Genomic DNA, 10,218 nt, shown 5'->3' on the forward strand with positions numbered 1-10,218 from the left:
ATCGATCATCCCGAAATGAGAGTGAGTGTGAGAAAAAGAAGCGGGCAAATCACAGACTACACATATCTCTTCGAATTGTTTTAATCGGCAATATTATGTGAATTTTACTTAATTTCCAGAAAAAAATACTTAATTTTGGGTACCCACTGAACCACCGATTTGAGTGAAAAGTACCTAATAATAGGTACTTTTTTCTAACCGTGTATGTAACGCAGAAACGGTTTTCAATTGAAATTCCAAATTCCTTAATACTAAAGACACACTGATGGTACAAGTACCACGGTTATATACCCTAGTACATATTGTACCATGGTTTTCCACGTTGTACCAGCATGGTACAAGGTGACACACTAGTGGTACAACTTGTACCATGGTACTTATACCACCAGTGTGTCATTAGTATAAGGATAATCTCACAGAATTGACAAATCCAAGTGATAAAAAGAAGAAGGCATGCGATGGTGAGAAACAACAAAATCGTTCATGGCGAAGTATACGGCAGCGATTCTAAAATGTCCGTATAAAATTAAAAGCCAATTCTAATTAAAAATTAATCAAGGTAAAGTGCGAGAAAAATGGAAATCTATATTTTAGGTGCATTACACGAAAAAATTTTTTTTTTTGAATAATGAGTTCTAAATCTAGCTTTTCATTTTTCTCACACTTTACATTCATTAGTTTTTAATTAGAATACCTTTAGAATTTTATACGAGCATTTTAAAATCGCCGCCGTATACTTCGCCATGAACGATTTTGTCGTTTCTCACCATCGCATGTCTTCTTCTTTCTATCTCTTGGATTCGTCAATCCCCAGAATCCAATTTTAAAAGTATACACACCAGTTTCAAATCACTCAGAGACTGAGTGAAATTGTATTGCTGTCTCTTTTTTTCCCATGGAAAAGTTACTCAATTTTCGTAAAAAGTGGAACTACTCAAAATTTGAGTAGTTCCACTTTTTACGAAAAATGAGTAAGATTTCCGTGAGAAAAAAAGAGACGGCAATACAATTTCACTCAGTCTCTAAGTGATTTGAAACGGGCGTGTAAGGCTTGCAGACGTTAATAATCTTTCTCTTGCACGCGCACGGAAGGGATAGGATTTGTTTTCATCGGGAAACGCTTCCGAAGCATTTCCCGATGAAAACAAATTCTATCCATTCTGTGCGCGTACAAGAGAAAGATGATCAAACGTCAGCAAGCTCTATACTCGCGTTTTCAAGGGCACACCACCAGATGGGTGGCACGACGCCATGTTTTTGCAGCCAACATCTCAGTGTAAAATTCATGATAGTATGTGTTTTGTTTACAAACATCACATTTGATTCTCATTAGGATACAGAACTGTCAGTGGGATACGGTCGAGCAATGATGGCTGCAAAACAAACCTACACGAATAAAAATCCACACATTTTTATTGGCAAAAATCTAAAGAAATTTACAAATAAATTTTATGTGTGCGTTAATAACCACCCGCTATAGGAGAATCCACATATTATGCATCTCGAGATAAAATAGAAAAATAGAAATGTGCCGTCTTCTGAAAAATGGTTCGGTTATTCATCATCAAAACCATTGTGATGGAGGTCAGTTTAGTTTGGATTTCAACTGATTGGTGGCGCTAGTGCATATGAAATAACCTGATAGGTTAGATATCTCGAAATCTGGAATTTTTAGAATATTGGCGTCTTCTACAAAGTTGTTCGGGCGGTCAAAACTATCATGACGAAAACAAGTTTAATTTGAAATACAACCGCATGGCGGCGCTAGTGAATTGGAAATAACCTAAAAGCTGCGATCATTTTCTTCAAGTCGAGTCAAGTACGAGACACTGAAGACGGCCTTACTGTTGAGGTCGAAATACGTATCTGTCAAGATACAATTAAGTGGTGGAATTCAATGGGATTGTTTAAACTCGTCTTATGACAGGTGAAAACATTCCACTAAAAAGCTCAAAATAATTTTCTTATCAATAACCTAAAAGGTTAGATATTTCGATAGTTGAAATCTTAAGAATATTGCCGTCTTCTACAAAGTTGTTCGGATGATTAAAACCATCATGACGAAAGCAAGTTTAGTTAATAATACAACCGCTTGGCGGCGCTAGTGTATTGGAAATAACCTGATAGGTCAGGTATCTCAAAATATGTAATTTTTAGAATATTGCCGCCTTCTACAAAGTTGTTCGGGTGGTCAAAACCATTATGACCTATGCAGGTTTAGATTAAGATATAACCGCTTGGTGGCGCTAGTATATAAGAAATTACCTCGGAAATTACCTGCTAGGTTAGATATTTCGAAAACTGATTTTTAGAATATTGCCGTATTCCACAAAGTTGTTCGGGTGGTGAAAACCGTCATGATGCAAGCAAGTATAGTTTTAAACACAATCGCTTAGCGGCGCTAGTGTATAAGAAATAAACTGATAGGTTAAATATCTCAAAATCTGGAATTTTCAGAATATTGCCGTATTGTACAAAGTTACTTGCCATAAGACGAGTTCGTACAATTCCATTTAATTCCACCACTTGGTTGTACCTTTGACAGATACTTATTTCGACTTCTACAGTAAGGCCATTCTCAGTGTCTCGTACTTGACTCGATTCAACTCAACTCGAGCGCCAACGAGTATTGCGGTTTCAAACTAAACTTCTGGTTTTGACTACCCTTTTAAATCTTATATAACATAACCAACCTAACAGATAATTCGGATAACTTTGTAGAAGATGGCCACTTTCTAACTCTAACGGATTTAGAAATATTGAACCTAACAGGTTATTTCTCATACACTAGCGCCACTATGCGTATGAACTCCAAACTAAACTAGTCTCCATCATAAATGTTATGGCTACCCGAACAACTTTGTAGAAGACAAAATCTTGCTAAGTCTTATAGATCTCGAGATATCCACCTCACTAAATTATTGCATATAAGCTAGCACCACCTAGCAGATGTGTGTCTAGCTAATCTGATAATCACAAAATGCATTACGCACATACTTATATTACAAAAGTTGGAGCGCGTTCTGAAAGATTTGAAAATAAATAATATTTTTTTCCTGATTTTATTTATTTCCGTGTTTGCCTCAATAAGCCATTTTATGAGACAGATTCGAACAGCTGATCGAAATTTTGAGTGAAGGGCTCGGTCTTTGTTTTGGTAAATTTGCATGTAAACCATCATTTCGTCATCATCATCATCATTTCATTTCATTTTCGCAAATGTTCCTTGTGAAATGTAAATATTAGTATTTGGTCTCCTGTCATTTGAGCTTTCTATAAAATGGCTTATAGCAACCGGATATTCACCACCGGTGCGAAGCATGATTGCACTTCAACAACCTTGATAGAAGCAACCGGTGCGAGAACAAGTGCATAAATAAAATATGAACGCATTTCGTTCCTATACTAGACACTCATTTGGATACACATCGGTGGGGATCGTCTCAGGTAATCGCAACGATCACTAAACACAACAGTGTCGATGAAAATCTCACCCACTGTATGCACTTGCCATGATAAACACTCTCCATGTACGCAGTGATTCCGGTTGCCTCTCACTAAAACAATCGAACACTGCTGTCATTTCGCGAAAAGCACGTGGTTTTGTTTTGAGCGGGAAAATTCTGCCTATCTTTTAACACGGCGGCTATCTTGACGTTTACCTTCGCAGTCGAGCCTGCGAGTGTAAGACCGCCGCAGCATTCTAGAAAAAGATTAGCGCGACAATACAGTGATCGTTCGCTAATTGGGGCACGACCACACCCCAACTAGCGAATGCCGTTCGCTAATTGGGGCGTTTTGACAAGCGTCAATGTTGTTTACTTTTTGCATTGAACAAAGGAAAATTTTACGCGCCAGAAAATATCGATCCCGCCGAACACGGAAACAAAACGTCAACGCGTTTTTGACATCACATTCTGACGTTTAGCTGCTTTTTAATTGGGTTTCGCCCAAGAAGAATGTTAACTTCCACAGCAACCTAGTATAGCTCTCCAACTGCTTCAGCGTGCGTCAATTTCGATATGGTGCACCGGAATGGTCCCGCTGGATACAGTTCAGCGAGCTATATCAAATTTATTATATCCACAAAAATATGCCTACCACACTTCTGCTACAACATTTGATTTTCCGTTTGCATTCGATTAAACATAATCGATTAAGTTTGCAAAAAAACATCAAGCATCCCTATTTTTTTCATGATGACATTTTGAAGTGTGTGTAAAACGATCGTCATATTTTGGGTAGTTCGATTTACGTGTGTATCGATCCTTTTGGACGCGAGTTGGCGCCACATGTGGTGTCGCCAAAATTTCGTGAGAGTGAATCATATTGTTAATATAGTATATTTGGTAACAGTGAGAGTTCAAAAATAGAAAATTCTACATACGAACATGAAAAAATGCACCCAATACATCTCTTAAAACTTCCATGAAGTTTTAAAATGATCCAGACATTCAGCCACTCGTTGGGGTTCACAGATTGCGCTAAGGGTTTTTCCTGTAAAGATGAGAAAAAATTATAGTTCCGTATGTGTTGTCATACTAGCAGTGCGCGGCATGCAGTTTAAAAATAACGTACCTTTCGGTTCCAAGTAGGTAGTTATTTTCTGCAACAACATATTGCCGATTTCACGAATTTGAAGAGTTATGTGTAGATTGTGATTTGCCTGCTTCTTTTTCTCACACTCACTCTCATTTCGGGTTGATCGATTTTTGTTACTAAAACTTACCCAATTATAACCCATTTCTTGTTAGTCACATGTAAGCGTGTACACTAAATCGATTCCCGCCTTGATTTGACGTCTATTAAGGCTGGTTTAAGGCAGCCTCACACCTCGGGAATTTGGTCCGCGGATGTTTTCCGCATGCATTTTTGCATATGCGATGTTTTCGGGATTTTTGCACGGAAAATCAAAATCCCGGCCCCATTTAAAATGCACGGGGACCAAAATCCGGCAGAAAATTTTCCCGAGGTGTAAGGTAGCCTTTACAGTTTGGAAAACGTGTCCGCGGGATTTGTTACGGGATTTTGCTCCGGGTTTTGTCAGGGAAAATTTTCCGCCGATAAGTCTCCACTGTCAAAACATTTTCCGTGATTGGGTTTACACTTCAGGATTTGAGAATCTGCGTATCCTCGCCCGTGCTTGAGTTTACACTTCGGGGTTTTGGTTCGGATTTCTTTATACAAGAGTTGGAAAGATAATTAGAAGAGGGAGATATAGCGAGAGAAAGGGAGAGAATGAGTGAGAGAGAGCGATTGAGTGGGAGAGAAAGAAGAAATGAGTGAAAGTGAGTGAGTGAGAATTCGTGAATAAGTGAGAATGAGTGTGTGAGGTTGAGTGAGTGAGTGAGAATGAGTGTGTGAAAGTACGTGAATGAGAGAGAGTGAGTGAGTGAGAAAGAGTTAGTGAGTGATTGAGTGAGAGTGAATAAGTGAGAGTTAGTGAGATTGAGCGAGTGAGTGAGAATGTGTGTGTATGAGTGAGATTGAGTGAGTGCATGAGTGAGAGAAAGTGTCTGAGAATGAGTTAGAGCGAGTGAATGAGAATGAGTTAGAGCACTTTTCACTTCCCACTTCTTAGTACTCATTTCTCACTTTACTCTTCTTACTTCTCATTCTCAATTCCAACTTCTCACTATTCATTTCACTTCTCACAACTAATTTTTCACTTATCATTCTTCCTTCTCACTTCTCATTAATCACTTTTCTTTTCTCACTCTTCATAACTCACTTCCTACTTTTCACTTCTCGCGCCTCATTCTCACTACTCATTACACTACTCATTTCTCACTACTCAACTCTTACTTCTAATTGTACACTCCTTACTTCTTATTCTCACTGCTCATTGCTCATTGCCCATTGCTTACTTATTCATTTTTTCATTTCTCGCTTATCATTCCTTAGTTTTCTCTTCACACTTTTCACATTTCTCAGTTTTCACTATCCACTTCACAAAATTCTTCCCATAATCAATTTCCGTCATAGATTACACATTTCCCGTGCGGAAACAATTCAAACGGAATTGTTTCCCCGCGGGATTTGCATCTCTACACATGGGATTTTTAACCGTACACTATTCCCGCGATTGGGTTTACACTTCAGGAAAATATTTTTTCGTGTAGACTTCTGCTCCTGTCACGGGAAACGCAAATCCCGCTCCCATTTAAATTACATGGGAGACCAAATCCCGGGACACGTTTTCCGAACTGTAAACCAGCCTTTAGGGTCTCGCCGACATTTCACACCAACACGAACGCAGGTTCGTGGTTGCAAACAATCCCATTTGATTTTGCCGTGACAGCTGCTCGTGGTTGCAAACAAACCGAGTAAAAGTGTGAGTGAAACGTGCGTGTACGTACACGATCGCTGAAAGCCTAATAGGGCACTGCACAGAAACATCTCTTTCTCTTTCGTTCCTCATACATTTTGACGTTTACTGGCCTTGTTGTTTTCTAATTTCTTTGCAGCGAAAAAGAGACAAAGTAGTCCGTGCAGTGCCCTATTTGTTTTCAGATTGAGAACTCACACACAAACATTATACACGGAAAATCAAACTTTTTTGAGTGTGTTGAGTGTGAGAAAAAGATGACTGTGAGAAAAAAAATCTCGCAGAACTCTTATAAAGTGCAAAAGGCGCAATATTGTAAAAAAAAATTAATGTTTCTCGCCAACATAGCATTCTGAATCGGATGATGAAAGATCTTAGACTCTAGAAAAGAAGAATGGCGTGAAATCAGTAATAATAAATCGCCGGAGCTTATGCAAACAATTTATCATACAGTGTAATATTTTAACTACTTACCTGTGTTAAAATTTACCACGGTGCCGTAGGAAAACTTAAGATTTTGTTTAATTTATTATTATTATAAAAAATAAAAGCAGACCACATCCTCCGGCAAGCGATCATGAACAACAACTGTGTCTGTCACTGACAGAACAGAAAAAAAAGTATTTTGAAATAGGTGGTTTGACAATTTACAATGTTTGTGTTGAAAAGAAAAACTTTTAAATATACACTCTAAGTAGCAACCCTATAACCAGAGACCGGCGAAGTGAAAAACTGTCGAAATGGCAACGTATGAAAATGCATGAAGTCGTGAAAATAATACTGGGAGCACTTGAACTTTTTGCTTGCTTCTTATGGGAACAAAAAGTAAACAAGTTGAATTGGAACCGCTTTTGACGGTTCGATTGGAAACAAGATGGCGTCTTTGCCGATCTCTAATTCTACACTCAGAATAATAAACCCGTCAACTACACGTGAAAAATCACGTAACCACTAAATTTCACTGACACCATTTATTTCACCTGACGTAATGGTATATAGTGAACATTAAATACAATTTCTTGAAATTCGCCAAAATAAACGGTACGATTTACGTGAATTTCATGTCTTTAAAACATTGGCTGGGAACTCACTCAGCTGTCAGAATCGACCATTAAAACATTTGCAAGTCAGTGTTGTGCACAAAATAATTTTCCTAAGTGTTCATTACGCGAAATCAGTTCCTCATAAGGTTAGTTCTATTTCTTATTATATATCCGTTTTGTAATGATGTTTTCGTATACTTTTGCAGCAAAATCATCGGTCATGTGCAAATCCGCCATAAAAACTGCCAAAATTCTCAACTGCTTCTCCCGCTTTCGGATCCGTTTCCCGGTCAACAAAAAAAATCTACCACACGGAAATTCATCAAAATGTTTCAAATATATATAAATATATCACTTTTACTTTAAATAAAAACTGAAAACGAATTATATTTTTGTTTCTTATTTCTTTAAATAAAAAATTAAATAAATAAAACCTTGAAAGTCATGAAGCAGTCACGTAACCTTCATGTGGGATACTGGTGACATTCGATTGAGTGGAACTGAGTTCCTGCACCTTCGAATCAGTTAATTGTTACGTGAAAAATGCTGTGGAAAAAATCCACGTATGTTTTCACGTAGCTATAACGTGACAATTATTTTGGGTGTAGTATTTCTAACTCTAAGTAGGCGAAAAACATTTTCAAAACCAACACATAAATTTTACAGTAATTAATTCTACTTTTATTTTAGAGAAAATTTAACGCTTTTTAAATGAAGAAGGCAAAATATTTCATAAAACCATGTTTCTTTTTCTGTGTATGTATTTTTTTCGGGGTTTTTTGCGGCAAGTATTAAACATTTTATATCTCACGATCAGGTAATAAATATTATATACATCTAAAGGTAGCCTCACACCTCGGGAATTTGGTCGGCGGATTTCTTCCCCATGGATTTTTACATATGCGATGTTTTCGGAATTCGGGCACGGAAAATCAAAATCCCGGCCCCATTTAACGGCTGCCTTACACCTCGGGAAAATTTTCCGCCGGAATTTGGTCCCCGTGTATTTTAAAGGGGGCCGGGATTTTGACTTTCCGTGTCCAAATCCCGAAAACATCGCATATGCAAAAATGCATGAGGAAAAAATCCGCGGATCAAATTCCCGAGGTTTGAGGCTACCTTTAAACCTCGGGAAAATTTTCCGCCGGATTTTTGCCCCCGTGTATTTTAAAGGGGGCCGGGATTTTTATTTTCCGTGCCCAAATTCTGAAAACATCGCATATGCAAAAACACATGGGGAAAAAATCCGCGGACCAAATTCCCGAGGTGTGAGGCTACCTTAAAGGCTGCCTTACACCTCGGGAAAATTTTCCTCCGGATTTTGGTCCCCGTGCATTTTAAATGGGGCCGGGATTTTGATTTTCCGTGCCCAAATCCCGAAAACATCGCATATGCAAAAATGCATGGGGAAAAATCCGCGGACCAAATTCCCGAGGTGTAAGGTGGCCTTAAAGGCTACTTTACACCTCGGGAAAATTTTCCGCCGGATTTTGATCCCCGTGCATTTTAAATGGGGCCGGGATTTTGATTTTCCGTGCCCAAATCCCGAAAACATCGCATATGCAAAAATGCATGAGGAAAAAATCCGCGGACCAAATTCCCGAGGTGTGAGGCTACCTTAAGGCTACCTTACACCTCGGGAAAATTTTCCACCGGATTTTGGTCCCCGTGCATTTTAAATGGGGCCCGGATTTTGATTTTCCGTGTCCAAATCCCGAAAACATCGCATATGCAAAAATACATGGGGAAAAAATCCGCGATCCAAATTCTCGAGGTGTGAGGCTACCTTTACCGCCAAAAATGCAAATTCCAAAAAGCACGTGGTGGCCGGTAAACAAATATTCGCTCTTTCACTCAGATTGCTGGTTGGAATTTTTTGACGTTTACTTTGTCTCGCTCAAACCAACAGCGGATACTCTAGCGACTACTTTAAGGTGATTATACAATAAAGCCACAAATCGGCCATCTTGGAAACCACGTGCTTTTTCTAGTGGTTTTTCAAGAGCACGAATTGAGAGAACAACAACGCCCATGGGGATCACAACATCTGTAGATCGTTTGATTACTCATGCTAAGCAATCGACTTTAATTTCAGCAATGTACAAAAAATATTACGCTGGTTTTGAAATTCACCACATGGCTTGACTGTATAATCACCTTAACGAACACTTGGTGGAACGGCTACTCTACCGACCGTGTCCACCTAGCAAGTCGACACAGTTGTTTCATAAGGGCCAATGTCGCAAACGAAAACAATGCCTTCTCCTGCAAATTCCTCAACAACTAGGACTGCTCTCAGCTAACAACCACTTGGAACTGGTGGCGCTCCGCGCCTTCTATCGAACGGAAGTGGAAAATACCGCCAGAAGTCTCTAATCTTCCTGAAATCAGCAGAAGTCAATGTTTACGTTTGCGACTTTCGCCCTTTTTTTTTTTTTTTTTCTTGAGCAAGGGTAAACGGAAATCTGCAACCAGACACCTGAGGAGGTACTCAGGTAGTGTGGGGATGGGTATGTCATGTAACTCTTACCCGACCCACTAAAACCAAAACCCTTTCGCTAGTCCGTACCCCCGGCCCGCAATTAAGCAATACATCAGGGGGGGACCATTGAGAACGCTCACGCCTATGCTAACGCACTTGACGTCAATACACACAACATTGACTTCAAGGGTGGCTACCTCACCACCCGTCGATCGCAAGCTATGATAGTGACCTAACGGTCCGTATCATAATCTCACGTTGGAGACGAGCACCCCGACAACAACCACCGCGCGTGAACCGCAATGACCTCTATATCTACATACTGAGGTCCCCGCAGCCCACCCACGACATGTTGGTTGTCGGGA

This window comes from Armigeres subalbatus, chromosome 3, assembly GCF_024139115.2.
Source record: "Armigeres subalbatus isolate Guangzhou_Male chromosome 3, GZ_Asu_2, whole genome shotgun sequence".
NCBI lineage: Eukaryota > Metazoa > Arthropoda > Insecta > Diptera > Culicidae > Armigeres > Armigeres subalbatus.